Source organism: Lampetra fluviatilis, chromosome 13 (genome assembly GCF_964198595.1).
Source record: "Lampetra fluviatilis chromosome 13, kcLamFluv1.1, whole genome shotgun sequence".
NCBI lineage: Eukaryota > Metazoa > Chordata > Hyperoartia > Petromyzontiformes > Petromyzontidae > Lampetra > Lampetra fluviatilis.
This window is the reverse complement of record NC_136287.1, coordinates 9122374-9139826: the sequence shown is the minus strand read 5'-3', so window position 1 is coordinate 9139826 and position 17453 is coordinate 9122374.

Sequence of the window (17453 nt, the reverse complement as noted above, 5' to 3'; positions counted from 1 at the left end):
GCTGACCTTAATCCACTGTATTGTGAAAAGAAAAAACGAACTGATTTTGATCGTGCCATTATTCTCAATTGCAAACTGATTGCAGGTTGTCACTATGATTTTTAGCCAAACAATGCATATATGATTTCCTTTGCTCTCTCATAAGTGCCTACGCCTACTTCATTAAACTGGGGGCGATACATCAGCGGACAAAATGTCTAAGGCCTACTTATAGAATCGTAAACATTCATCTAGGAGTCAGCTAAATAGCGTAATCAACTGTGATATAACTGATTTGTCAATTTTACAAAGCTGCCTGGAGAGATGCAAACACACACAGGGACTGACTCCCATTTGGACAGGCAACAATGCTGTTTTATGGTCCAAAACAGGGGTATGCATGTATCTAAGATACCTCCCAACCAAGTACAGAATGTAACTTGATGGGGCTTACATTCAATTAATATGTACGTTTTTGGAGAGCTCCCTTGTCCTCAGTCTGTGCCCAATAGCCTGACTGGTCAGTCCAACCCTGGACGTAAATGGTATTTACATTGAAAAACCAAAACCTTGATTATACATTTGGACTTAAAACTTTCGTGACTGCAGGAATTCATATTCTTTAATTCTTTCGGTAAAGTCACGTAGATAGGAAAATAAAAATAAAGTGAATATTAAAAAAAAAACACTAATGTAGACTGGTTCTTAATCGGAGTGAGTGTACTGGCAGTCTATAATGTAGACTGTAGCCTGGTTATTAAGTTTGGTGAGTGTACTAGCAGTCTATAATGTAGATTGTAGCAATGGCTATTAAGCTGGGTGAGTATACTGGCAGTCTATAATGTAGATTGTAGCCGGGTTCTTAACCTCGGTGAGTGTACTGGAAGTCTATAATGTAGACTGTAGCCTAACCAAACCAAAAAAACAGGCTACAGTGTACATTATAGACTGCCAGTACACTCACTCCGATTAAGAACCAGGCTACACTCTACATGAGTGTTTTTTTTATTATTAAAATTTTATTTGTATTATTTTTATTCACTTCATTTGTATTATTATTTTCCTATCTACGTGACTCTAGCGAAACAAACAAAGAATATGGACCTTGATGACAGTTCAATTCGTGCTCTGTGTGTTCAGCATTGACTTCACACAGTGGAATAGTTATACATAATAACAATAATAACAACGTGAAAACGTTTGAAGACCTCATACCTTCTCGTGACTGAATTTGGTTCATTGATATATTTAAATGTGTGTCGATATGTACAGTGGAATATACAACAACTAGTATGTGAGTGAAAGGATACATTTAAATACCCACACAATATAATTCAATTTCGAAATGAAGTTTATAAACTCCAGTGACAATTATGTACAGCAATTCATCATTCATAGTAATCGGTTTCGCATAATAACATCTTTGTTTTGTGTGACTCAATAAAGTGACCAGCTCCAAAATCATCTTCTTGGTTCTTTCGGTAAAGTCACGTAGAAGGGAAGTAATAAAATAATAAAAATAAAACATAATAAAATAATTATCACGACGTTTCGGCCACAACGCAAGCAGCCGTCCTCAGGTGAAGAACAGGTCTGTCGACAATACAGAGTCTGAAAAAAATTTCAGCTCCAAATTGTTTATATTTGGTAAATTCCCTTTGTCACCTCACCTCCTAGAAAACCAGTTAAAAAAAACTACATTAAAACAGAATTTGTATATTACCAGGTAAGCTACCTGGCCACACATTTATAGAAGCCAAATATTCTAAACGCACGTCTCTAAATATAGCGGACGCTATTTTGGAGAAATTCCATTCCTTGGCTGCCACTCCATCATTATTCTTGACTCCTGGTCAAAATCTCTTTGAGTGACGTAACCTGCCCAATCCCGCGTACTGTTCTCCAGTCCATGCTTTGCTCTTCACGCGTGTCGTTTTTTTAAAATAACAATTATTCTAAAAACAAAAATTCCACTTTCATAATTATGGAGTTGAATAATAAAAGTGCTCGATAAAACATTGTGTTTCATGTTGACACAACCCCAAACGGAACAGATCTTCCAAGAGGGTATTGAGGACTTGTTATGCCACATTGTATAGTAGCTTAATTCTTTGCCAGCTACTTGTACGTTACTGCTACTGTGTAAAGGTATATTCACCGTTCTCTTCGCGAAGGCATTGTACACAGCCAGAAGGAATTGGTACAACAATAAGGCGAAAAAGAGAGTAACCAGACATCATTCACATTGATATACTTTCAGCGAGGCTCACCTCCGCACAGACTTACTCTAACGATATCTAAGCTATACAGGCATGTGAATGTGTCTTACAAATAATACATGGATGCATTGCTCAAGGAAAGTAATACAGAACTACTGTATTATGGTTTTACCCCATCGTGAGCGAATCCATTTTCACGATTTAAGCTCAAAATATAATTCTCGAAATGATCATTTTGTTGCTACTTTGAGAGTTAAGCCTCTCGTGCCCGCAGTGTTTACATAAACCCATTGCATAGTACACAAGCGGAATTAAACATGCATTCCTATGTGTGCAATTCGACGCACGTACTGTGGAGCATACGAACCAATCAATCAATGAATCGATGCATCATTACACGCCTAGTTTGATGGCGTCTTGGCTGCTTTACGACCGTAAACTTAAATGCTAGTGACTCGCAGCTATGAGGGGCTCATTGAGCAGCTCGCCCGAGCTCAGTGTACAGCAAAATGTGTTACACTCAGCTGCACACATGCTGCTTTAAACATCAAAGCTGTTATAAGAAGGGTCTGATGTAGCAAGACCTTTAGTAAATCCCAAGAAGATCTATATGCCTATGTGCCTCTCGTTCAATACAGGACACTCTGCAGTTAACACCACGTGCAAGGTGTGCCTGGCTTGGCTACATGTGTGTTGTATACATTGGATTTTTTTTCTTCTGCTGTAAAAAAAAACCCCAACAAGTGGGATATATTTTATATATAAAGACGTACTTTGTTTTCTTATTTCTAAATGGTCAATAACAGCATGTTCACAAACATGGACTGACGCATGACGACTACTGTTATTAACAAAGAGTATATTGGTTTATGCAAATGCCACACGAGCTTCTCCCCCCCCCCCTAAATTGTTTAACTTTTAATCATAAACATACATCACACTCGTAAATAGTGTCCTGATTTCCCCCCTGTCACCTGCGCGGCATACGTCGAAGAGGAGGAGTCATAACAGATTGTTCTGGGCTCCAGAGTGGACAGTAATAACTTGTGCCGGAATGGCAGTTCCCCAAAATAAATTTTGCAGACAAAATGAAATGTCTCTCCCAGGTTATTAAGATGTCAGAAGCGTGGATGGATAACATAGACATATCTAACTCTAGACAATGCAATATTCTCAAAGAGGCAGCCAGCCCTCCTCTATACAGACTTTTCTAAAGAACATGTGTAGTTCTTTTAACTTTGTAAGTGTAAAACTATGATCCAAATGCGAGTAAACATGTTTGGTTCTGATGTTGAATATAGTAGAAACAAAATTCTACTCGTATAAATCCACGCCACTTTAAGTAAACGATTCTGTTTAAGATTGATAACTAGCTTCTGGAGACACCATTAGGAATCTAGATGAGACTGTACCATCGCATATATGAACAAATTGAACAATAACTAGAGCGCGAAGTACTTGTCCAATTGCATTAGGCCACGTATAACAATAAATATGACATTTCTGCAGGGCTTTTGTGTGCTAAAGTCAGTATTGCATGTATTAAATGGGTGCTTGTGCTGTCGTTAGGGTGGTACAGCTCGCCTGTGATACGAATAACGTGGCGAAAATCAAAGTGCCTTTTGTAGAATATAGCAGAGAAAAAGTTTTGTTTCGAGGGAGAAGAGAAAATTCAAAGGTCATACAGCAGGTTGCACACTCCAGAAATCGCATGGCTGTCTAATGGATAGTTTTTTGGAGATATTTTTTTTAGCAAAGATGAGCGTGTTCAAGCACACGTGCTCATTGATTTACGGTATTTCAGGGCTCCCACTCCGGTGGCTCAGAGATGACAACAGATGGGGGCCACCGTGATCGTGTTTTGTGCATAAAAGGGTTCAATGGCAGGTCAAGCATGGGATGCGAGTATGTCTGCTGGTGAATAATGCACCACCAAAGATACAGAGATGATCAACAACACTTCTGAAACTGCAGTAAGTGCCTCGCAATCTTAATGCATATCAGAGGATTGTATACGTGCTGTACTCGAGTTAGGGCAAACTTTTAATCGTTTGGACAATATCAAGCGTTGATAACTTCAATACATAGATACAGGTGAACAAACATCTCGGTATATATTTTTTACACGTTACAGTATGCATCATAAGGGTTTTTTTTTTGCTTCTAAAATAGAAAAAAAACACACCCATTGTAAGCAATTGTAATGTAGGGCAATACATGCTGTGGCCAAGTGGGTTACACATACAATAGAGCATTAAAAGGCCTTGCGTTTATTTGAGTTAGAATGCAGGGATAAGTGTTTCTTTATACCGTGTCAGATTCTATTTTCATGAAATGCCTTAGGCAATTGAATTGTAGGGGAAATAAGGGGCAGAAATGTGTCTCTCCCGGGAGTAATCTGGCAACGAGACTGTAACACGACGGTATTACAGCGCGGTTCAATCAGGGTGAATTAAAGGTCAGCTTCAAGGTTGACTTCAGTTGAACTAAACATAGGAGAGGTCATATAAGGGTTACCACATTATTTCACGTTGAACAAAGGCTTTATTCTGAATTGCTGAAAATATTTAAATGTTGCTTTACCGCATGCTCGCGTCAAAATAAAACACATTCAATAATACCGATCTTTTGTACCATGCATCGTTTCTATGGGGGGGACTTCCTTTTTAAGGTCAACACGGTATTCATCGTGTTAAATGAATATGCAACCAGAACAACATATATTCTTAATAGTGTTGTTTGCACCAGAATGGGGTACATTTACAAACATAAATGTTCAAGTAATTCTGTAGTATAAATGGTATGCATATGTTGTCGCAAAATGCAAGTTTCAAATGTAAACATATGGTTCTTTAAACATTTCATATAAAACGTAATATTTACGTGCGTTTGGTTTTTCTAAGAACAATTTTACAAACGTCTTATAGCAATATAGCACAATCGTGTTCCATGTCCAAGCCTAGATTTTTTTTTTTACACATGAAACACTACACAAGTCCGATTGCGGGTAATTTTGTTGACATTCTTACAACAAAAATGTTGTTATTTTTTCAAAATATCTTTAAAGGTTTTATCTTATTACAAGAGCACCGTTTTCTTACATGCATTGCTGTCACTCTCAGGGGTGGTCTTAGAGGTGTTGGGGCAACCAGACAAGGGTAGTTGATGAGGCCTCACCCTCCGTAACACACTTAACACTTTCACCCTGGTAACGTTACCCACTGCTGCCACCTTTACATCACGTCAGACGACAAAACCAACCTGCCAGGTAGACCCGTTAGAAACAAATACAAACTATTAATATTATACACAGGTTTGCTGCCAAAAGCGCATGTACATTATCGGCACATTAGTCTGGCCCAGTTGCTAAACGTGATGGACAAGAAGTTTAAGGAACAGTTTAGGACAACTGTGGAAGTAAGACAATCAGTAATGACTGGGAGGACAGTGAATACCCATATATTTTTTTGATAATAATGACCTTATAGCACTGTCAAAGGAGGATTTACACATAATTCCTGATAAGGTAGTTCATGAGAGCAGAACATTTCCAGTGAACATGAACATGAAGAAAACTGAAATGATGGAAATTGGAAGACAAGTGGAACAGGCAAAGATCAAACCTGGAGATGAAGAACGAGAAAAAATAGAAAAATACGTAAACCTTGGAGGACTTGTATTTAAGCATGGACATAGCAAAGATGGTACAGGGAAATTGAGTAAAAATTTAGTTTTTGTCAATTTCTTTGTGTTTCTCCCTTGCGATGGGACTTTGTAGGATGAACGCTGAGATGTATAAAGGCACAGGGTGACCAATAAGGTCTGAATTGGTCTGTTATAAGGCACGCACTGATAAGGGGTTGACAGGTATGGTACTGTACTACATTTTACCCACAATGTTATCGTATGGCAAAGTGGGAGAGGGAGGCAAGTGCAAACGTTGTGGACATTTTTGAATAGCATCCGACTATAATTTAATGTATAGGTCAAATAACGTACACTTAAGAGCTACAGCTGACATATGTGTCCTGCTTCTCCTCCCGCCATTCGCTATTTAAATACACCCCGCGATGTAATGCACGTTAGTTACGGCTGTCGTCACTTATTAATTGTCGTGACTGCGAGTCGTGTCATCAGTATTTCATGATAGCACATTCAAAGTTTGCTTAATGGTTGTCTGCACACATTACACGTAGCAATTCGGTGACGGTATGCTTCGGTTGGCAAAGTAATGGTATGCAAAGGTGTCTCAACATTGAGGCATCAGTAGCATCCAATTACCATTGTGAAGCACATTGTCTTAAATCGCAGTGCTGTGTGCACATTATCAACAGTCATATTGCTGCGTTCCCCGCTGCGAGTTTTCTGCTCAAGGAGAAGCAGTCAGATTCACCAGTGTCAGTCAATGCCAGGCATCAAACTACATATTATTTTTTAAAGGACGCGATGACATTACCGTTGGTTGTTTTATGCCAATGATTACGTAAGACGCTTTATGAATGCAAAATGCAATTCAGGTGATCCACAAAAAATACATCTTAGCAGTTAAAAATGCAGAATATAAGCAGAGATGATTATGCAGAGCTCGGAATTGGTTTGAACAAACAACACAATGATAATTACAAATTTAAATGTCAGTGCCTATGGCACATTAACTGTTAAAAACCTTTTGCTGACGGTGCGCGAGACTGCATGAAAAAATAATGATACAGTCAGACCCCATTTGCAACAGCCATTGACCATTATGATTGGCCGTAATGGCGTCGCTGTAAAAGGACAAATTATCAAAATGGACCGATTCCCCTGCACCACATTACACAGTGCTTAGGTCACACGTGGAAGCTTTTTCACTGCACCGGATCCACACTGTTATTAGGAGAAGAGGGTGCTGTTGCAGCATTGGGGAAATTCCGCTCGACCATTTCACTTGTAGTAAATACCACTATAATGCTGTAGATTTGAGCCTCTGTGCATACTTAACAGTTAAAAGGTTTAAGTGACCATTAGCGGGTAGGGGGGAAATCCTATCAGTGGTTATTCTGTTAAATTTATTTTATTTATTTTAATGTTGGTAATAAGGCCAAATGGCCAATATTTAGTTGAACTTCTCTTAAATAAACTTGTTACGTAGTCTATTCACCCATTTACTACACATAAAAGCCACTGATACCAACTAAAAACGTAATGAACGTTTGCATTTTAGACCACATTTTCTGAAAATGACGAGAACAATCAATGCATTCCCCCTAAAACGCACTTGGCAACTTGTATGTGTTTACAAAACACACTTGATGTCCTCTGCAGAGAAGCCACACGCAAAGGTGTATGTCAACAGGATTCATGCCTATCAATTAATGCTCAGTTTACAGTAAGTGGGCCCTAATGTGATATGCACTACAAAGCCTATAAAGTGGCAGGTGTTTGCAACCAATTCAAAGTAATGTCACCACATCACGTAAAATTTTAAGGTAATTTTCCCAAAATGAAAATAATAAATATGCATCAAACCACCTCCAAAGACCACGACAACATATGTTGTGTGTAGCAATAGAAATGGGCACATTATCATTCTCTTTCACAGTCCAGTGGCAGCTGGGAAGAGCTGTCAAGGAGACACCTGAGAGCCATTGGTGTGGCGGCAGAGAATCAGGTCCGCTACATTGTCCTTGTTACCTCCGTGTAATGGACCTGTCAGAAATCATCCTGAGCCGTCAGCAGGCCCAGCCTCTGGTAATTACACGCAGCCCCACCGCGCACATTTCCCCGCCAACAATGTACAACAGAGAGAAGCTGTCATAATAGAATGGCGCTATCACAGCTCACTCAGCCGTCACGTAATACGTCATTTAAGTAGAGGTCAATGCAGCCTATTATTCTTTACTTATCCAGACTCTTTTCTGTTTTTCTAAGAGAATCCCTATCTATGTTATGTCCGCATCAATGACTATGATGTTCAAACATTCAAAAGCCATACGTCTCTGTTGCGACTAAAATGACCGTTGTAGAAATGCCCTCTTGGACTTTTAATCGTAATTGAAAGCAATGGAAATTCATAACATCTGCAACGAGCTTCAATGAAATGCAATAAAAGCAATCATTTTACGATAATAATATTTTTTCAAATCGGCCTTAATGTAGAGTTCACTTTTATATGAATTGATCACAAGAAGAATGTTGTTTACATGTAATCAGAGTTAAAATAAGAAGCGAATGACAAATTAGTCAATAAGGGGAGCCTCCACTCGGTTGTTAGAGGGGTTGAACTGTGCGGAGAAATGTGTCCACATAAACCACAAAAATAAAAAAACGGTCACATGCTGAACGCATATTTAAACTCACGCAAATGCGTGTTCCAGTGCATGCATGCTAATCATGCTAGTTTTCAGCACAACATATATATTAGATTTAAACATACTTTTTGGAAGTACTGTAATAATGCTTTTTTTGGTCGTGTTTCGTTGCCAATATTGCATGAAACTATACAGATGCACACCTTGCTACTGATGAGCCATGTAGTAAGTTCCACGGGGATTGGTTTAAGGTTTTTAAGTTTTCATGAGAACATGTGAGGTTTTGTTGCAATGGACGGCCAGACAGACAATCTTTCTTGGGAATAGCAATAAGGAGCCTATTGGCTCCCCTTAAAAAGAACTTCGCTTGAAATATTGTACATCATATTGCACAACGGGCATCATTACATACATAGAGTACAGTGAATGTGCGTTCAATACGATTGTAATCATTGCAACAGTGGCTAGGTAGCTTACTGGACGTCTGTGAAAAAAGAGCCTGATAACTCATCGGATTCCTCCAGTTTAAATAAAGATTTTGATTGGATTAGTAGTCAGTGCGCTTCCACCTGTGTTTCTACAGTAAATAGTTTCATTTCTGCAAGTGCCTGGCGATTTGCATATGCAAATTTAGCAAGACTACAAAAGCCCTGTGGCATTATAATTTTCCAAAATTGCAGAACGTGTTTCTAGTGTCTTAGCCCAAAGCCAAAATATGAAAACATAAACTTGCACAAGCGGCTCTGCGATATCATCTACGACAGACCTTTCTCCTACTTCCTCTCATCGCATGGCAACAGGAGCACAATTGAAATGCAACTGGAGGGCAAACAGACAATAAATAAATAAAAACACCCATCAAAATGCATGCAAGCCATATATATATTAATATTGTAAATGTTCAGTTATATCATTATATATATTAAATTAGAAAAACATGTGCATATATATAGTATGGTGTGGTGCAGGGAGGAGCCGAGAACGTCTAGAGAGTTCCCAAAAGAGGCGTGGTTAAGGGCGGAGCCAGACAGGGAACAGGTGCGGTGTCGCCTGTGAACCGCAGGGAATATTCTGGACGTAGGGCGCAGCCGAGGGTGGAGCCAGGCCGCGCCGAGAAAGATAAAAGGGAAGCCCCGATCACAGATCCGGGCTGTCTGCAGGTGAAGTGGAAACCAAGCGCTATGTCTACGTCTTCGTCCCCGTCTTCGACATCGTGGGTCAGGCAGCACGTTGGTTGCTCTGACCCGATTATAGTTATCCCGTGTGCAAGAGAAATAGGTGTATTGTGGTCCTATGAACAACAAGAGTGAGAATATGTGTGTTTAGTCCCGTGTGTACGGTGTTGCGTAGAGTGTAGAATAAACGTCGTTGCCTCCTAGATAGTGTCTCTGAATGACTCGCTACACATGTACAGGTGCCAGGTGGATTGTTACACCGCAAGACTGTGCGAGATGTCGGCAGCTTGGGGAGGCCTTCATCCAGCAGTGGATTGATCATGGCCACTGTTTGATGATGATGGTGATGATGATGAATGCATGATTAAATAATTCATAACATTTTTCAATATTAAGTGTCCACGTTATGGTCAATTGTCAGGCCTACAATGTGGTATGTAAAAGAACGATTCCAAAATGCAATTGTTCTTAAAATGTGGTCAACTTAAGTTGTGCGCAGTGTAAGCTGTGCACAGTTTTTTTTCCCACACCCAACTTCTCCAGCTTAACCTTTTACCCACCTCCTTCAAATATCCCTTCTCCCAAGGATAAAAAAAAATGCATTGCATGAATGGGGTTAAATGGCTGCAAGCAAGAGCGCTCTCTTAGCTCAGTTTGCACCAGCTCTCTGGTGTATTGCATGCAGGACAGCTCTGGGTCACTCCTGCCGCAACCCAGTTCACAATTCTCCAAAGAGCACGGCAGGATGGTGCCATTAGCATGTCACTGCCATTCCGCTCAGTGGGCTGAGCTAAAAGCATGTGCGGCGTACAGTGCAAGAGGGCATGCATCTCTAGTCATACAGTGGTTTATACGGACATAAAAGCAATGGCACATCAAAAGGTGGAGGGTATATCTTTCTTGCCACTGCGATATACATTCTATTTAATTAATGGCATCACATGCAATTTCAGCATATTGCATTATATTTTGTTAATATGTATAAGTGGACATGTGGTGATGCAAACATTTTGAGATTAGAATCATTATCTTCATTATCAATCAAGAGTCAAACATTTGTCTCAACGGTGGTGGAATTTATAAATTGCTGTGGCACGGCTCAAAGTGTTATAAATATTTTAACAATGAAAGCCATCCTTGACATGTCCAAGTGGTATTTAAAAAAAATATTCTTGATAATTTAAACCAAAATAGTTGATCCCTGGCACCACATGAAGTTCTCAAAATTTGATATTCCAAACAGGACCCTGCGGGGTGGGCTGGTAGGAACGAATAACCAAAGAATATAAACATAATGTATTATTACACTTGTTAAGCCAGGAAAGCCCCACTGAGTCAAAAGGTTTTGTAGGGTCCTGCCAAGTGTTTGCAGTAGGGGGCGATGTTGATACACGGACGGACGGACGGACGGACGGACGGACGGACGATATAATCTATTGGTGGTCTGGTCCACTTCGTTCCTACCAGTATAAGATGTTAGTCATATCTGTCAACACACACAGGGCAGCGAATGGCTAATGTCTCACTCTGCTGGAAAATGAAGCAAGACTTGTCTTTTAAAGTTTAAGCTGTCGCAAGGTAGCTTATATGTATTTTTTTGTTTATTTTGTATTGTATGCTGAGCATTATTTTTTTACGTAAAAAGAGGCCAAGTACGTAAAAAAAACCTTCCAGACAATAATTTAGAACATTAAATGTGTTTGTAAGATCATTTTTTCTTGAGTATTTAGAATAGGGATGTCCTATACTTTGTAGGTTCACAGCCGCTGAATAGTTGCATTATACTGCCAAGCTGAAAAGTACTGGGTACACGGATAATATTACGTGCCCATGAAACTATAATTAAGCCAAGTATTGTACTTTACTGAAGACAGTTGTTGACAAAAGCTTATTTTTCTCTCCCTTCATGAATAGGTTTTGATGTAAGGGTGTGTCTTTAAAGTGCCACGACTATAATTAACTGAACAAAATATGGTATTTATATATCTCTAACTCATTTTCAAACCACAATCTATTATTTCACCGAGGACTGAAGTTACAAATAAGATGGCCAGTAGCTTCAAGGGATGTGCATGCAGCGTGCCAGTGCAGATTGATTCTGACAGTAATCGTCCCGGGAGATCAGCAATTCCATTTTAAAGGCATGGCAAATTAAAGTACGCAGCCCTTGACTTAACCTCAAAGCCTTCATAACATAGGGACACATTAATCCTTGACATGACGGTGATGCTCCAATAAACTAACGAAAGCAGTAGGCAGCTATAGAGAAGCCACAAGTCTTTAACCGGGATGGAGCCTCAAAAGCAATTGGCCTATTCAGCTCCTGCCCTTTATGGAGAAGAAACGGAGAGAGCAACCTCTTGTCATCTTAATAGCAGCAATCACCAGCCACAAGCCCAATTTCAAGACAGTTGTGGGGCACTGCTGTCATATACGGGCCAATAAGTCTCATCACTTTGTGAAAACACAACAATTCTTGCTAAAGTAGTTCGACTTGAGACTATACGTCTGCAATTAAATATATAAAGATTTATATGTTTAATCCAGCTCTAACCTACTTATTGTGACAGTGCCAAAACATTTTATTTTGCTCTGAACTTGTAAGCAAGACATCTTCAGGCGGCCGTACATCTTTGCTCAGCCAAAAGTGCCATCATTTACCAGCGGCTGAACATTCCAGCGTAGCATTTAAACTTCATCAGACCCACAAAAGATGTCGACAACAATGGAGAAACTTTAAATGTATTTACGAACAATTGCGATGTGCGATGAAGTGATAGTAACAGCGCTCAGGTGTGTCCAACTCCATCTTCCCAGGAGTTTCTCATCAGTCGACAGCACAGCCTTCACGGAGGGACACGTTTCCCTAACAGACTGTTGGGGCAAGTGCTGTTAGCGAGCACCGATGAAGGCCGGCACGGCACATGAGCGAGTAGGTGGCCAGCACCACGCCCGACCACCTTTGTCTCCCCAGGGGTAATGTTTACACGCCACACCAGGTACTCAATTGAGACCGAGTTGACCTAGGGGAGGCCCGTGACGGTTCAGATAATCGTCACCGGTGTTGGCTGTGAGCAGGAATCGAACTCGGGTGGCTGGGTTCGTCGACAAGCGCGCTAAGCACTCCACCACCGCTCCCCCCTCATCAGTCTACAGCACATCCCTCACACCAGCAACCTCTCCACATGCTCTCACCCAAGATAGTTCTCTTCCTGGGACAGAGCTTACCAAGCTGACCCCAAGGGTCTGCACAGAGGTCCTCCTCCACCACTAACAGGTATCTTTGAATATCAATAATTCATTCGTAATTAAGTAATATATTCACGTGTTTAATTCATTTCAATTAACCATTGTCTCCATGCTGGTCCCTCCTGTATTTACCAGACTGCTCAGACAAGTCAATAATAGCCAGTCTTTGAGATGCCTGCATGATTCTTATCTGGCACAATGCTTATTAACACTTCGGCATCCATCTGTGGGAGATACAAAATGTGTTTATGTCTCTGAAAATCCTTAAAATTTACTGAACACATTGTGATCAGTTTGCTACACAACTTCCTCAACAAAAATACACTGCCGTGTTATACGCAAGTTTGGCCGAAGGGTTATCGAAATGACCATAATTTGCACGAGCAAGCAAGTCTATTTCCAGGGAAGTTTCAGTTTTCAGTTTCATTTATTAGGTTTATAACCCTGTGAGCCATGCGGCTCTTGACTCGGATGCAACCGCAACAAACAAAAACATGAACAAGAAACATCTTAAAGTGACTACACGCAACAGAAAAATCCAGGAAAAATCAGCAAAGTCTTCCAGAAAAAACACCGTATATCAACGATGCGTGCAAAAATCCCAGTGCGATGCAAGTCAAACAATAACAACCATAAGTCAATTTAGATTAAAGTTATCAGGCTAACTCTGTACTACAACAAACAAACATGGCTAAACCAAAACGTTTTCAAAATCACCAAAATAAAGCTATAAAACAATGTAACAGTGATCATAGGAACTGTGATTCAAATGTAACAATAAACGATATACATAACATGTACGACCAAACTTTGCAGCCATAGCTGGCTGCACGAGTCACTCCATAACAGCAACTTGACTTGTTAAGCATGAGATGCGATTTGATTAAAACCGAAGAAGTTCCAATCCAGCACAGAATAAACAGTCTTCAGACAGTCCTCTTGCACTGTGAGCCAGGAAACTACAGAATCCATCTCACACCATACCCGATGGTTCCAAGTTCTCTCGTGACCGGTTCCCAGTCAAGCAACACGTTACCTCTGCAGTGCACTTTGCAAAACGTCACCAACTGTAATTCTGAATCTCCTGGCCAGCTGTTCTCATAATCCACGTCTCTCATTTCCCGACCCTCTCTCATCGGATACACCTTTGACACGGATAACGGCTTTGGATTCAGAACAAATCTGCGGCAGGAAACCCCACACTCCGCACACGTTCGCTCTGCTTCCTCTGCAGTGGGCCGTGATACAGCTGTCACGTAATGATTGACATGCATATCAACTTGGTCCATACATCTGCACGGTCCTCCAGCAAGGAGGGCACACACATCCCACGTAAACCACCACCACCATCATTGTCGTCGTCTTCATCGGCAACATTGCACACGTGAAGCACAATGTCGTGCGGGCTACATACACCCAAACAATATTCCTCGTGTAACATATATACGGAGTTTGCATACCTGTCAACCCCTTATCAATGCCTGCCTTATTACAGACCAATTCAGATCTTATTGGTCACCCCGTGCCCTTTATACGTCTCAACGTTCATCCAACAAAGTCCCATCACAAAGGAAACAAACAAATAGGCAAAAGTTGTTTTGCCCCTATTGAAATAGCCGTGCGCCGTATGGACCTGAAACTCAATTTCCCTGTACAAGAATCCGGGCAATCCATATCGTTTGACAGTTATGGGTTTGTCCTGTTCGTGGTGTGGGTATAGATAGATAGCGCGCAAAGTAACATCGCTGGCGTTCACACAATGTCATCGTACAACTCCCAATTCAACAGGGAATTTTGAATACACTGGTTGGAGGCAGCAAAATCCGAGTTCTGCAGGCACGGGCGATTATCACCTTTTGCGAGACAATTAACCTCGGCACGTTTTTGGCAGGACTATAGCTCTGCAATTAATGCATTTTAAATAACCTGTACAATATTGCAAAACACATTGGGGTTTCCATCAGACCTGTTCGATTACCCCCCCCCCCCTCTTTGTGACGTTCAAAGCCATTCACCCACACGCTATTCCCTCCCACGAGGTCCCAAACCAACACAGGCTGATACCACACAGCAAGCGGCATCTCCTCTCCGGTGACCATCGCATCGTCGTTCTGCAACCACCACCACCACCAACTGCTTCTGCCGTAACACCGCCTTTTCATTTGCAGACAACCAAAATGCCGCCGGGTTTTTCTTTTTCTCTCTCTCCTGTCTTCAATGTTGCCAACGTTGTGAGCGGGTTGCCATCGCCTCCTGCCGAACAACGCGCAGCCAAGGCGACCTGTTGGCACCGCAGGAGCAGCAACGTCGCTCGCCGACGAAACGGAAACATCAGCAGCGACCGCCGCCGCTTGTAAACCTCCCGGGCGAACCTCGAGTGACCTTTTGACGCAGTCGCTCCTCCGTTCACCACACGCAAGACTTCTCCGCACGACGCCTCCTCGCTAGCTGTTGTTCCGTCAAAGCAGGTTGCAAACGGCGCAGCCTCAAGTTGTGTGGCTTGATCGGCGGTGGAATATCTCCACAGGGTCTCGCCACCTCCGAGATTTGCATTGAATCTGTGCCTTTGTTACAATACGCGTATTTACATCCTTACAAGGTAAATGAACCCATTACGGTCAGTTCCCGACACCAGCAGCTAGCCTGACCATTCTCTCCCCATCTCAGCATTCAACGTGGGTCACGGGAGTTTCTCACGATGAACAGCGTGGCAGTGCTAGGATCGATTTATCAAACAAACATTACTACAATGACGCATTTAATATTCACACGCACGCAATTTCCATGTTTAGATGTAGTAAGAGAACTGCAGTTTATGGTATTAAAAAATGAAATAAAGCACGTTACCGTCTTAGTTCATGAAAACCACGTGTGCTTTTGTTGTTGTCTACTGTGTGTGAGCATTTAGTAAATGCTCGTCAACAGTACTTACCCCAACAGTTTGTAAGGCTAAATGTGAAATCATTGTGTCTTGCATGTGCTCCCGTGCACAAAACCCTGCACGAGGGCCGTGGTGATGTCACCATCACCTTGCGGTGAATGGCTGCCGTTGTGTGATGTGTGTAGACATACGTATGTGTGTGCGCCTAATTAGGTGCTTATTTCCAAGCACTTTGTGAAGCTCACAATGCCTCTGAACCGGTTATTCATCTCTTCATCAACGGAGTGCAGCGTTGTATTGAATCGTATACTTATTGCAAACATGTTCCACGTTTGTTATGAAAATATATTTCATTCCCGACCTACTCACACCCATATATCACCTGCGTATGACAGTAGCATTACACATGTTGAATCATGGACTGCAAGAAAACTAGATTTCATTTCAAGGTATGGTTTACAATACTCTTCATTCACCATGGGAAGATGACATCACCTTACCCATTAATACCGTAGAGGGGACAGTGAACTATACAAAGGAGGTTGGGATAATGTAGGAGAGACTGACGGGAGGTGGTGTGTGTTGAATAAAAGTATTCTCTCATTGTTATACTGCTATGTGGGATAAAAAAAAAAACGAATTTGAGGGACATCATGAAAATGTATGGGAAATGTACAGATTTCGGTGTGGTTTTATGCGTATAGATGAACGACCAGAATATATTTTCACCCACGTCGTGTTATGTAAATTATTAAAATTACAATTGTTTGCTCTGATCTTTGCTGTACGAATAAAGATAAATGTGCTGGTGTGTGTGGCATTAGATGTGCTGTGCTCCATTTAGAAATATACATTAGTTCTACCACACAGGTTGTCAGTTGACATTTTACAACTGTTCATGACAGGAAAGTTAAATCTTGCAAGTTGCACTACAGTATCTCTTTAATATCACACATGTACTGCATATGATACATCATATTTTACTAATATTTCTGTGTGTGACAGAATAAAACACATTTTGGCTAAAGATAGCCATTAATGTGAATGCACGAGAAGTGAAAAGGTAAACATGATTTGTTCAACCATGCAGCAGCTTTTGATCGTGGAATGAAAACAAATATGGCAGACACGTTTCTGTTTATTGTTTTCAAATGTTTTCCATTCTTTTCTCTTATTATCACTTGTCAGTCTTTTTTTTTGCCAAGCCTCCATGCGGGTAGAACAAGGCAAAGACACACACACACACAAAGCCCCTGGTCGCTGCATTTTCTTTTTTCATCGATAAACGGTCAGGCTGTCAGCCACAGGTGCTTTTCGCCTCCATGTTTCCCCTGCCATGCAAGACGTGCGTTACGGCACGCAAGCAATGACATTTCGTACAAAGACAATAAAATAAAGGGAGGTTTTTTTTTGTGTCATGGCTTAATGTCTCGAGGTCTCATCCGTGGGCCACGGCACGGTGGAAACAGCCAGCATACAGGTACCGTGAGTTCAGTGGCAGAGCACAAGATGGGCCCCCCATAGAGGCAAGGGGAAATGCATTTTCTGCATCCTTGACTTCACCCTCCCCACCCACACACTCGCGTGGTCCCGATATGCTCCCCGCACATCAGCTCCTGCCACCCCTCACATTAAATGGCGTTAAATGACCCTTTATGTA